Source organism: Ambystoma mexicanum, chromosome 6p, assembly GCF_040938575.1.
Source record: "Ambystoma mexicanum isolate Mex_15411 chromosome 6p, UKY_AmexF1_1, whole genome shotgun sequence".
NCBI lineage: Eukaryota > Metazoa > Chordata > Amphibia > Caudata > Ambystomatidae > Ambystoma > Ambystoma mexicanum.
This window is the reverse complement of record NC_090935.1, coordinates 74,725,330-74,739,856: the sequence shown is the minus strand read 5'-3', so window position 1 is coordinate 74,739,856 and position 14,527 is coordinate 74,725,330.

The following is a 14,527-nucleotide window of genomic DNA, read 5'->3' as shown; positions in this document are numbered from 1 at the left end:
AGCTTAGCACTAAAAAGCTGATTTTCTAACTATGTCTGCTATGGAGAGTTATACCCCAGAATCATAGTCTGCCAAAACTGCTGATTGCTTAAAAGTATTGGACAGAATCTCTCTGAGAAGGGCAAGAAAATGGAACTTATAGAAAGATTGTTAGAAAACCAAAGTCTGGGTGGTACAGAAGAATCTACCCCCCCCAGCAAATGTAGAAAACAGTGATGGTATTGATCTAAATCAAAGTCTTGATAATGAGTCAGAAGATGAAAGTGAACCTAATGAAGTTAGCCACTCTGAGCCTCTGTCTGCCTTACCTACTGTACCTACTGGGCCTATACCAGGTCCTACATGTAACCCTGCTTATTTTGAACTTGAAAAATTGAAGCTTGAATTAGAGTACAAACGTTTTATTGCTCAATCTGAAAGAAACCAAGAGCTAGAGTTCAGAAGAATAAATGCCCAGGCTAAGCAGAAGCAAGCTGAGTTAAGACTCAGAAAAATAGAGCTTAATCATGAACTAGAAATGAAGAAGTTGTCTGTGGAAAATGCTTCTCTCTCCTCTGGTTCCTCTAGGAGTTCCAGTCCCAAAAGACCCTGGATGCCTAAGGAATTAGTGGGCATGTATGAACCTAAGTTGGATGTGTTGGATTGGTTAAGAATGTTTGAGTATAATCATGGGCTCCGGGACATCACAGGGAATGAGTTTCATCCCTGGTTGTTCTCTAGGCTTCCCCCTGTTGCAACTGATGTGGTAATGGAGTTGGGGGAGGTGGATAAGAAGGATTATGAATGTGTGAAACTAGCCTTGATAGCTAGATTTGGGAAGACCACTTCCCAGTACCTTAAGAGGTTTAGGACCCTCAAAAAGCATAATGGTACCCCTTGGGCTACCTGGGCGAGTGAAAGTTTGAAAAACTTAGATGGATGGATTAAGGGTTACAGGGTTAACACTTTTGAAGGAATGAAGAATCTTGTAATGTTGGAGTCAATTTATGATGCCTGCTCTCCTGAGCTCAGACAGCACTTGGCTGATTCAAAGGAATTGGATTCCAGGAAGTCATCTAAGGCTGCTGACTTGTGGGTTGCCAACAGGCCCGCTCACAAGGATTGTGGGGCTACTCAGAAAAAGGATGAGGGAAAACAGCCAAGAAAGGACTCCAAAGAGAATTCTAATAATTCCAATTCCAAAGAGGGCCCCAAACAAAACCAAAAGGGTAAGCCACAAGGGAAACCAAATCAGGCAAGTGTACTTTCTGGTGCCAAACCAGAAGGAGGTCAGAACAAGCCACCATTCTAGAAAGCATTTGGTAAATGCTTTGTTTGTGGCTCTACTGACCCTGTGAAAGGAGATCCCAGATGTGAGGGTAAACCTTTCGGGGTCCAGCTTGTCTCCTTAGCCTTCGCTCCAGAGGAGGTAGTACAAATGGCAAGTGGAAACTTTCTATTGCTGGCTGATGAACCGATTGGAATCTCAGCCAGTGTTTCTTTAGTGTCTCTAGGTGGCCGGTCAAGTGGCACAGCGAGTAGAGCGCTCACTTTGACATCTGTACAGAGCCTGCTAACGCAGGTTCTTATCCCTGGCAGGGCCAAACTCAGCCTTTCATCCTTCGGAGGTCGATAAATGAGCACCACACACCGTGCGTAATAATAAGCAGCGCTCAGATACCTGAGGGTTCGTAGCGCTATATAAATGCAAAATTATTATTATTAATAGATGTCTATAATTCTATCCCAGGTAATACTAAAGAGTATTATAAGGACAGTGTCCAGGTGAATGGTCAGGAGACTCCTGCCATTAGGGACACTGGAGTCAGCATAACTGTGGTGGACAAATTGTTTTTTCCGGCTGAGGATGTTGCTAAGGCACCCAAACGCCTCACCAAGTTAGCTGGAGGGCCTGTGCAGATGCTTCCCCAATTACCAGTTCTCATCCAGTGTAATGACATGACTGTGAAGATACCTGTCAGCATACAAAGTGAAGTGCCAGGAAGGGTTCTGTTGGGTAATGAATTGAAAACTCTTGGAGTAGTGTCACATACCCCCAGACCTGCTAGTAAAAGGTTACAAGAGCTCACCAGACCTGCAAGGGAGAGAACCATAAGAGGTGCTCCCAAGAAGATGAAGAAAGAGATCACTCCTGCTCCACTTGAGATGTCAGCTGCTGTCTCTAAGAAACTAGAAGGAAAAGGGAAACCTAAAACTTCTAAAAAGAACCTTACAGCCAGCACTCCAGTGCAGCCAACAAGGACTTCCCCTAGGTTGTCCAAAGTTACACCAGTAACTCCCCATCCAGCTGAGGCTGAGAGGGAGGTACAACCCTGTGTAGTTGAACGAGACTCTGAAGAAGAGCTAGTGGAACGCCAGGAACTCATTGGAGATCTGGATCCTGTTGGCCATCCTGAGCTGCAGTCCTTACTGGCAGAAGGTGGACCCAACAGGGCAGACTTCAGTAAGGGACAGAGAGAATGTCCAACTCTGGAAGGTCTTCACCACCAGGCAGATTCTCAGGCTGAAGGGCAAGAGCCTTTGAAATATAGGTTACACTACGAAGATGGCCTCTTCTACAGTGAACCAAAGGAGTCTGCACCTGGGGACAACAAATGACTTGTAGTACCCCAAGAGAACAGACCACAGTTCTTGCAGTTAGCCCATGAGATTCCTTTGGCTGGTCACTTGAGTTTCAAGAAGACTAAGGAAAGGCTCTCACTCTACTTTTATTGGCCAAGGATGGGGGCTGAAGTAGGTAAGTACTGCAGGAGCTGCCACACCTGCCAGACTTCTGGTAAGGTTGGCTCCAAGAATGTTGCACCTTTAGTGCCTCTCCCTGTAGTGGGAGTCCCATTTGAGAGAGTAGGGATTGACATTGTTGGTCCCCTTGATCCTCCAACCTCCTCAGGCAACAGGTTTATACTTGTAGTAGAGCATGCTACTAGGTACCCTGAGGCAATTCCTATGAGGACTGTTACAGCTCCGGCTGTGGCTAAGGCCCTCCTTGGTATTTTTATCAGGGTTGGGTTTCCTAAGGAAGTAATCTCCGACAGGGGGTCGAATTTTATGTCCCACTACATGAAAGCCTTGTGGAAAACCTGCAGAGTTACTTACAATTTCTCAACCGCATACCACCCTCAACAAATGGGCTGGTTGAAAGGTTCAACAGAACCATGAAGAGCATGATAGGTGCTTTAGAGGACCCCCTTAAAAGAAAGTGGGACCTTCTACTGCCATGCCTTCTCTTTGCTTATAGAGAAGTCCCTCAGGAGGGAGTAGGTTATTCTCCCTTTGAACTTCTTTATGGTCATCCAGTCAGAGGTCCATTGGCCCTGATCAGGGAGGGGTTGGAGAGTGCTCCTTCCCCCAAGCCAGTCAGAGTGACTGACTATGTGATAGGTCTCCGAAGGAGAATGTCACAAATGATGGCAGAAGCAAGTGATAACTTGAAAGCTGGACAAGCACTGGTCAAGCACTGGCATAACCAAAAGGCTAACATCGTTGAGTTTACTCAGGACCAGCTAGTTCTCGTTACGATTCCAACAAGGCAGAGGGCCTTGCAAGGCAAATGGATGGGACCCTTCAAGGTTGTGGGTAAACTTGCAGAGGTCAACAATCTGGTGGACTTGGGCAATCACAAGGAGGTTCCAACAGTCTTCCACACCAACAGACTAAAAGCGTATGTCTCCAGACCTGATGTAGGAGCTTTGCTTCTAGCACCATCAGAGGAAGAAGAAGAGAGTGAAGCTCTTCCTGATCTCCTCAGAGGCTTACCTTTAGACGAAAAGATTGAAGGAGTACATCTCTCTTCAAACCTACCACCTGAGCAACAGGAAGAGTGCACGTCTATGTTAAATCAGTTTGCCTCCCTGTTCTCACTTTCACCAGGCTTGGCCCCTTGGAAACCGCATGACATACTCACTGGTGACTGTCTGCCAGTCAAACGCAGAGGATATCGAATGTCAGAGAATGTAAGAACCCACATCAAAGGTGAGGTCAGCAAGATGCTTGATCTCGGGGTAATAGAGCCCTCTACTAGTCCATGGTCTAACCCAGTTGTGTTAGTACCAAAGGCAGGATCTAAAGAACTTAGATTCTGTGTGGATTACAGAGCTCTTAATGCAGTCACTAAGACTGATGCCTACCCTTTGCCAAGGACAGATGAGTTGGTGGATAGACTTGGTGCAGCCAAGTTCCTCAGCACATTTGACTTGAAGTCAGGCTGTTGGCAAATAGCCCTGACAGACCATGCCAAGGAGAAAACTGCATTTTCTACTCCAAATGGCTTATTCCAGTTTAAGGTTATGCCTTTTGGATTGAAAAATGCACCTGCTACATGTCTGTAACGCTCACCTGATTCCCGTAGAGGCGCCGGTCTTGACTGGGCGTATTCCGTATCTTCAAAGGTGATGTGTAACACACGGCTGGCTCTTTGGGCTGGACCTCTGTGCACTGTATGTCTGACTCGAAGGGTAAGATGTCTTAGGTAAGTGAACGCCGTGCTCTCCATCTGCCTCGGGGCAGGGTGCTGTAACCAGTTTCTTCACTGGATAAGGGGAGCAGGCCTCTTGACTTCAGAGGACTGCTGTCCGTTGTTTACTGCACGAACGGTAAGTTTCGAGTAATTCTAATGTCTTTAGAAGTCTTTAGTAATGATGTCTCTTGTTTTGCAGGGTTCCGGCGATGGCGGATGACGGGCTGAAGTGAGTTGAAGATGGAGCCCGTGTGATGAATAGAAGCGCCTGGAAGCACGTAAGTAAGCGCTTGTTGCCTGCTTCACGATGCGCTCTAACTGTCTTTTTATTTTGCAGGTACAAGTTCGGAGCGGCTGCAGGGTGCCGGAATACCCACTGGGTTAGATGTGGAAAGGAGTAATGGCACGTGAGTATTAAAGTTCCCCAATGTCTTTAAACGCACCTTGTTTTGTCTTTCAGATGCGGGATGCAGCGCCGAAGGCCTCTGGAGCGTGCTAAGAGTTGGTAAGCTTTTGTCTTTTCAGATGCCGGAATACAGTGCGAAGACCTCCGGAGCGCACGAAGAGTAGGTAAGCCTTTGTCTTTCAGATGCCGGAATGCAGCGCGAGGCGTTGGTGACAGCCGATGGACCAGGTAAGTGAAGCGCTGTCACTGAAGACCGTAATGCTAACCTGTTCTTTCTTGTCTTTATAGGTGTTGCTGAAGACTGGATTCAGGATGGTAAGCCTTTTTCCTTAGGCCCAGGATCAGATGCAGAAGACACGATGAGCGTTCTGCTGCAGAGGATGCAGAATAACGCAAAGCAAGATTCATCCATCGGGTGTGGTTTAAATAGCCTCCTGTAGTGCTTAGGTGTCTTCTTCCACAGCCACGCCTAGGTAAGAAAAGAGTTCCTGCTTTCCAGAAGAGTTCCAGTGTTCTGAACCTAGGGAGTGGCTCCTGCCCCACCCAACAGGAAAAGTAGTTCCAAACAGAAGAGGATCAGAGGCTCAACTGGCAGGCAAGTAAGCAGCATGGTCTGCTGCAGGTAAGTCCACCCAAGCATTATGAGCCCGGCGCTTCCAGCGCTGGGACAGGGCATATTTATGAGCCTGGTGCCACTGGCGCCAGGACTGGGTCCAAAAGGTCCCAATTGGGACTGGTTGGCACTCGGAACCTGGGTTATGGATCTGCCTCCAAGGGAGTTGGAAAAACCCTGACCTTTTGGAAGCAGAGATCATGACAGTACCCCCCCTCAAGGCCCCTCCCAAACCGGGCTTCTCCTGGGGTTTTGGTTTGTCAGGAAATGTTTGGTGAAATCTTTTGATTAGGCGAGGAGCGTGGACATATTCAGCAGGTTCCCAGGATCTCTCTTGGGGGCCGTAGCCTTTCCAGTCAATTAGGTAAAATAGTTTAGATTTGGAGATCTTGGAGTCCAGAATGCTTTTGACTTCAAACTCGAGTTCTCCATCAACTAGGATGGGTTTTGGAGATTTAGTTAGTCGGGTTTGAGGTTGCACGGGTTTTAACAGAGAAACATGGAAGACCGGATGTATCTTCATGTGCGGGGGCAAGTCCAACTTGACCGCTACTGGGTTTACTATGGTAGTGATGGAATAGGGACCAAGGTATCTTGGGTTGAATGTGCGTGGCCCTTTTAGAGGTAGATATTTGGTGGATAACCAGACTTGATCCCCTACTTGATATTGAGGGGCTTCCTTCCGATGTTGATCTGCTCCTTTCTTGAATTGTTCTTTAGCCCTTTGAAGGTGAGAAACAGCTTCCTTAAAGGCTTGGGTGATTGTAGAATGCAGGTAGTCTACTGCTGGTGTTTCAAGATCTTGGAGGGGATCCAACTCCGAGGTTCGAGGATGACTGCCGTATAAAAGAAAAAACTGAGTTTTCCCAGTTCCCGAATGGACAGAGTTATTGTAGGCATATTCGGCTATCCAAAGGATGTCTTTCCAAGTGTTTTCAGTTTGTTGCAGCATGCAGCGTAAATACTGTTCCAGAGTTTGATTGGTCCTCTCGGTTTGTCCGTCGGTCTGAGGGTGGTGACTGGTCGATAGTCTCACATCAATTTGAGCCGACCGACAGCAACTTCGCCAAAAATGAGAAATAAATTGACTACCTCGATCCGAAATTAGAACCGAAGGAAAACCGTGCAGTCGGACGATGTTTTCGAGAAATTCTCGGGCCAGAGTTGCTGCTGTTGGCAAGCCTTTGAGTGGAATGAAATGCGCCATCTTGGAGAATAAGTCCACGATTACTAGAATCGTATTGTATCCGGAGCATGGAGGTAGATCGGTGATGAAGTCCATAGAAAGCGTATGCCAAGGGCGAGGTGGGATGTCAATAGGGCGTAAGAGGCCTGCTGGTCTTTCCTTTTGACTCTTGTTTTGGGCGCATACTCCACAGGACATTATAAAGTCTCTGATATCTTTTTTCCAAGACGGCCACCAGAAGTAGCGCTTGATCTTTTCTGAGGTCTTGGCCATACCGGGATGTCCTTCCATTAAAGAATCGTGACAACAAGAGATTACTTTTTTCTGTAAATCTGTGCTGGGCAGGTATAATCGTTCTTGGAAATACAATAAGTTGTCCTTTACTGCAAAGTCCTTTCCCTGCAGATGCCAATTCTGTATGTCTGCTGGAGTTACAAGTTGCCTGGCTTTATCCTTAATTTCCTCTATGGATTGTGTGGCGATTACACCCAGAATTCTTTGTTCGGGAATGATTGGTACAGGTTTAGGGTTGATCAAGTGTTCTTCCACTCCCATCCGAGAAAGGGCATCAGCTTTACCGTTTTTTGTACCAGGTCGATAGGTAATTATGAAGTCAAACTCGGCAAAGAATAATGCCCAACGGAGTTGTCTAGAGGATTGGGCTTTTGCGGTTTTCAAATATTGCAGGTTTCGGTGATCCGTAATCACAGTAACGGTGTGTCGGGCCCCCAGCAGATAATGCCGCCAAGCCTTAAAGGCAGACTTGATAGCCAGAAGTTCCTTGTCAGTAATCGTGTAATTGATTTCAGGCGAGAATTTGCGGGACCAAAATGCCACGGGATGCAACTGATTGGTTACCGGGTCCTTTTGTGATAGAACTGCCCCCATGGCAAGGCTTGAAGCATCAGTTTCCACGATGTAGGGGAGTTCGGGGCGAGGGTGTTTTAAGATTGGTGCAGAGATAAATTTAGTCTTCAAATCCTGGAAAGCTTGTTCCGCCTCGGTAGACCATTCAAAACGTTTGTTTTTCTTTAACAAGGCAGTGATGGGCTGGACTATTCGAGAAAATTCGGGGATAAACCTGCGGTAAAAGTCAGCGAAGCCTAACATGCTTTGCACACTTTTTACGGAGGATGGTGATGGCCATTTGAGAACTGCATCGACCTTCTTTGAATCCATACGCACTCCGCTAGGTGATAATATGAATCCCAAGAATTCAACTTCAGTCATGTTGAAAACACATTTTTCCAACTTAGCGAAAAGTTTGTGTTGACGCAATCTTTCGAGGACCATTTTCACGTGTTTCCGATGTTCAGATTCCGATGAAGAATAAACGAGGATTTCGTCAATGTAAACAACAACACACACATCTATGAGCTCTCTGAGGACATCGTTCATAAAATATTGAAAGGCGGCCGGGGCATTGCAAAGTCTGAAGGGCATGACCTGATATTCAAATAGCCCATATTTGGTGCGGAAGGCCGTCTTCCATTCATCGCCCTCTTTTACTCGTACCAAGTGGTAGGCTCCTCTAAGATCCAGCTTTGTATATATGCATGCTTTTCTGACTTGGTCCAGGAGTTCAGGGATCAAAGGTAACGGATATCTATTCTTGACGGTGATCTGGTTCAGGGAGCGATAATCTATACAAGTTCTAAGGTCTCCTTCCTTTTTTGGAACGAAGAACAAAGCTGAAGAAGCAGGGGACTTGGAAGGACGAATAAACCCATTTGCCAGGTATTGATCCAGGTATTGTCGAAGGTGAAGGTTCTCAGGCTCGGTGAGGGCATAAATTCTACAACAAGGAGGAGTAGATCCAGGTATCAGGTCTATCTGGCAGTCATAAGACCTATGAGGAGGTAGAGAGTTAGCCTGATCCTTCCGGAAAACATCTTGGTATTCTAGGTATTCGGGAGGTAACTGGGGAGTCTCTGAAGAAATTGCTGCCAGTGCAACACCAGGTGGAGGGTGACAAGTAGAGACACATTCTGGAAACTGGACCGTTCTTGCTCGCCAATCAATCAGAGGATTGTGTTTCTCTAACCAAGGTATTCCTAGAATAATCTGAAACTGAGGAGCCTTGATCACATCGAACACGATCTTCTCATGGTGTCCATCTTGACTTACTAGCGTCACTTCTTGAGTGGTATGCGTTACTGGTCCGGAGGCTATCTCCGTTCCATCCACTGTAGTAATGACGTCCTTTACAGCCTTGGGACAAAGAGTTAGATTCATCCTCAAAACCATTTCATGATCCACATAATTGCCGATGGCACCGCTGTCGACGTAAGCTTCAATTGCATGTAATCGATCCGGATTATCAGGGCTAATGAGGACCATAGGTATCACGAAATGCGAGGTCACGGAACTGGTTTTCACGCTCGGCAAGAGGACCTCTATTCTTGTCGGGCGAGGTCATTTCCCTGCTCAGAGTTTATAACTTTGGTAACTGCAGCTCCTACTGCCTTCTTGGCAGGTTTCACCGGACAGTCTCGAAGAAAGTGCCCTGAGTTTCCGCAATAGAGGCATAATTGCAACTGTTTTCTCCTTTCCCGCTCCTTTTGTGTTAGAGGACCTTTCAGGCCCCCTATTTGCATGGGTTCCCCGGAGTCTACTCCTTTGGAAGGAGTTGGCAGTTTGGAAAATACTCGAGCATCAAACTTGGAACGATCGGCCTTCCTGTTCTGCAGTCTGTGATCTATTTGAACAACTAAGTCTATATAGTCCGAACAATCTTGTGGGGGATTCACTACTTGGGCTAACACATCTTTGAGCTCTCCACGTAGATCTCTATAAAACAGCGTAATCCTTTTGTCCTCAGGCCATTGAGTTTCCACTATCAGTCTGTTGAAAGACGCAATATAAGCCAAAAGGTCTTGATTACCTTGTCGCAACGAAAGAAGCTCATTGTCCAAGGCCTGCCCCTGTGAATGTCTTGCGAACAGTTTTTCCATACTGAGCTGAAAAGCTTGAAAATCATGGAGGACCGGATCATCTTGATTTACTAGAGGGATCGACCAGTCTGCCGCATTGCCACTAAGGTACGAAAGCACGAAAGCTACTTTAGCTTGATCAGTTGGAAAGGCTGCTGGTCGGCATAAGAAATGCAACCGGCACTGATTGATAAATACTGCAAACCTCTTTGGGTCACCAGAAAATCGTTCGGGCGCAGCCAGAGGTACATTCCCAGGTAGGTTGATCTGCACTGGATTCATAGAGGATGTAGAAGGAAGATTTCCCCCAGATGCGGGTAACGGGGTCTGTCCGGCTTGTGACTGTAGCAATTGTCTAGCGAGATCATCTGTTCGCTCCTTGGAAATAATCAGTTCCCTTCTTAGAGCGTTCGTTTCCTGACGGGCTGCATGCACTTCTGCCCTTAGTTCTCCAAGTAACTGGGCTAGCTGGTCGGTATCCGAGGTTTCCATAGCGCCTGGACGGGAGTTTTGCGGTAGGCTTTGCGTTCTGTAACGCTCACCTGATTCCCGTAGAGGCGCCGGTCTTGACTGGGCGTATTCCGTATCTTCAAAGGTGATGTGTAACACACGGCTGGCTCTTTGGACTGGACCTCTGTGCACTGTATGTCTGACTCGAAGGGTAAGATGTCTTAGGTAAGTGAACGCCGTGCTCTCCATCTGCCTCGGGGCAGGGTGCTGTAACCAGTTTCTTCACTGGATAAGGGGAGCAGGCCTCTTGACTCTTGACTGCTGTCCGTCGTTTACTGCACGAACGGTAAGGTTTGAGTAATTCTAATGTCTTTAAAAGTCTTTAGTAATGATGTCTCTTGTTTTGCAGGGTTCCGGCGATGGCGGATGACGGGCTGAAGTGAGTTGAAGATGGAGCCCGTGTGATGAATAGAAGCGCCTGGAAGCACGTAAGTAAGCGCTTGTTGCCTGCTTCACGATGCGCTCTAACTGTCTTTTTATTTTGCAGGTACAAGTTCGGAGCGGCTGCAGGGTGCCGGAATACCCACTGGGTTAGATGTGGAAAGGAGTAATGGCACGTGAGTATTAAAGTTCCCCAATGTCTTTAAACGCACCTTGTTTTGTCTTTCAGATGCGGGATGCAGCGCCGAAGGCCTCCGGAGCGTGCTAAGAGTTGGTAAGCTTTTGTCTTTTCAGATGCCGGAATGCAGTGCGAAGACCTCCGGAGCGCACGAAGAGTAGGTAAGCCTTTGTCTTTCAGATGCCGGAATGCAGCGCGAGGCGTTGGTGACAGCCGATGGACCAGGTAAGTGAAGCGCTGTCACTGAAGACCGTAATGCTAACCTGTTCTTTCTTGTCTTTATAGGTGTTGCTGAAGACTGGATTCAGGATGGTAAGCCTTTTTCCTTAGGCCCAGGATCAGATGCAGAAGACACGATGAGCGTTCTGCTGCAGAGGATGCAGAATAACGCAAAGCAAGATTCATCCATCGGGTGTGGTTTAAATAGCCTCCTGTAGTGCTTAGGTGTCTCCTTCCACAGCCACGCCTAGGTAAGAAAAGAGTTCCTGCTTTCCAGAAGAGGTCCAGTGTTCTGAACCTAGGGAGTGGCTCCTGCCCCACCCAACAGGAAAAGTAGTTCCAAATAGAAGATGATCAGAGGCTCAACTGGCAGGCAAGTAAGCAGCATGGTCTGCTGCAGGTAAGTCCACCCAAGCATTATGAGCCCGGCGCTTCCAGCGCTGGGACTGGGCATATTTATGAGCCTGGTGCCACTGGCGCCAGGACTGGGTCCAAAAGGTCCCAATTGGGACTGGTTGGCACTCGGAACCTGGGTTATGGATCTGCTTCCAAGGGAGTTGGAAAAACCCTGACCTTTTGGAAGCAGAGATCATGACAATTTCAAAGGATGGTAAACCAGGTTCTGAATGGGATGGATGACTTCTGCATGGCATACTTGGATGACAGCAGTGTTCAGCAATTCCAGGGAAGATTATGTGGACCACCTGAGATATGTTTTGCAGGCTCTTGGAAAGGCCAATCTGACCATAAAGGCAAGTAAATGCCAGATTGGACAGAGTAAAGTGGTCTACCTTGGACATGAGGTAGGAGGTGGAGAAATAAGGCCTTTGCCCAGTAATATTTAAGCTGTGCAAAATTGGACAACACCTACTACTCAGACCCAGGTGAGAGCCTTCTTCGGCCTCACTGGATGTTACAGGAATTTCATTGAGAACTATGGGTCCATAGCTTCTCCACTGAATGTCATCCCCTCTCCTAAATTCCCTAAAAAGGTTAGGTGGAATGAGGAATGCAATCAGGCCTTTGAAACCCTGAAAAAGGCTCTTTGCCAAGCCCCAGTACTCAGAGCTCCTGACTGCCACAAAACCTTCATTGTGCAAACAGATGCTTCAAATGTAGGAATAGGTGCAGTCCGCAGTCAACTGGATGGGAAAGGTAGGGAGCACCCCATTTGCTTCATCAGTAGAAAACTGAAGGATCCTGAAACAAGGTGGGCAACCATTGAACGAGAGTGGTTTAGGCCATACTTGTATGGTTCTACTTTTGTCATTCAGACTGACCACCAACCCTTGAGATGGTTAATGCAAATGAAAGTGGAAAACCCACAACTATTGAGATGGTCAATCTGCCTGCAAGGGTTTGATTTCACCATTGAGCACAGGTCAGGGTGTCACCACCAAAATGCTGATGGTCTCTCTAGGATGTATGTCATCGACTAGAGGTATGAGATTCATCCAGGAGTGGATTAAATCTTCCTGTCCCTTAGTCTGGGGGGTGGGGGGTGAGTGTTAGGGAGAATTCTCTGTTTAGGCTGAATTTCCTAACCTAGTGAGTCCCCCAGCAGCTTTGCTGGATTTCTGGAGTTTGTTTTTTTCTCCTGCCAAGAGTGAGACTCTTTTTCTCCCACTCTTGGACATGATTTACGGTGTTCCTTTGACTGTTAATGTGTTTTATGGGCTATGGGGTCCTTTACTCCATAAGGGCTCATGTGTTTTACTATGTGTGTTACACAGCATCCTCCGTGCAGTGACACAGGGGTGTCATAGTGACACCCCACCGTAGACTCCATACCCTGGGACTGACTACTGTCTCCCAGGGCATGTAAAGTCACCATTGGCTTTACTAGTCCCCAATTATGAACAGAAACCAGTACAAACCATCATATTGTGGACGTACTGGTCGGGGCAATTCGATTGCTCCGGGGTCTGTTAGTCGAGGGGGAACGTCTCCATCACCCCTGATCGAGTTTTGGCTGGTGGCAGTGGATACTACTTTTTATATACGACCGCGAATATATCTCTGTGGGATTTTCCCATTGTTCGAGGCTACCAATTTTAATTATTTAATTCTCATAGCCTCGAACATACAGCCGGTTTATTTATTTAATATTAATTCGCTGGTTGGTATTTTTTTGCCAGAACTCGATTCTAAAATGGCGTTTGTGTTCTCTTCTGTGACTCCAACCCAAGTCGAGCCCTTTGTTCCACTTTTTTGGCGGGCTTCTCCACAGAAGCCTCCAAAAGTGGTGCCACTCTTTCTGGGTACCACAGGGGGTGTGGGAGGGGCTTTAGGCACCCTGGACTGAGTTACCTTGGTAACTCAAGTCGCACTCTTGTGTGATTGGCCCAAGTGGTGAGCCGGCCAGCTCACCACTTAGCATGTTTGATTGACAGCTAGGCTGAGTGAATGGGGGTGTGCTGCACAAAAGCAGGGCTTTTGGGACTGGAACTTCAGAAGTTGCCACAGGACCTGAGAATCCGATGAGGGAGAAGCTGAGCCGACCTACTACGACGACACCACCGGTGGAGCCCTGCAGAACTGTCTCACCACTTCCCGAAGATAGAGAAGATCTCCCGGCTGGAGAGTCTTCTTCCCCTGACAGGTGAGCACAACCAGTTTACCTTCTTTTTCTCGCATCCCAGGACGTCTTGTGGTCGAATTGCACCTCGGAACCCGGATAGCCACTTACCACTGGACCGCGAATAAAAGGACCGCTCCTTTTAACTGAGAACTCTGCGGCTGGTTTCTTCCCTGGCAGTGCAACGGACTCCTGTCTTCCTCCCCGACGAGATCCTCTCTTCCCCCGGATGAAGTACCGACTTGCCTCCGCTGCCAGGAACAACTGCCCCCGCTGGAGTATTCTCACCACTTTAAGGTACCGTGTCCGCCAGGCCTCCCTTTCTAAAGATTGCTACAAGGTAATAATAATCCCTTAACCTTCTGGACTGGGCTGGCCGCCTTGACCATCTAACTGGTCCCTTTCTTTTGGGCCAACTCTTTCTGAACCTTTTCAAGACTTTTGTGCACTTTTCAACCTCGTGACCTTGGACACATTTCGTTCTGATCCTCTTAAAGTGGATCCGGCTTTCTGAACTCTAACTTCACGGTTTGACTCTGCCTTCCTCTCTTGCTGTGTTCTTTTGAAAGCGTTGGCATCTGTTTCAATTTATGCTCTGCCTTTCTCTCCCTTTTAAACCAAATTATTAGAGTGCTATCTGCGTTAAGCGCTCACCGCTGTCTGAAAATAAGTGGGGCTTTACTTAAGACTTGTCTAATATTCTTTTAAGGGAGTGTATATCTTTTAGTGACCGTGTTTTTGAACTGCTTAATATTAGTGCCTGTGTGTTTTATTAGATGTGGTTTAAATAAATAATTATATCTCCTTTACACCAAGCTCTGGTCAGTGTTTGCTTGTTCTACTGTGTTCTTGTGACCTATTGGGAATACTCTGTATACTGCCTGACTCTTCTTGAGGGAAGTCTGACTGCTCAGCCACAGCTACCAAGTGAATCTGTGTGGTACAAACTGCTACCAAGTGGGTTTACTGCCAAACACCTGTAGTCTTAAATCTTTTGCAGTGGTCCCAGAGGTAACTGCACAGGTTTCTGCCTAACACTTGCCTCTTGCTAACCTGTTGTCTTGTCT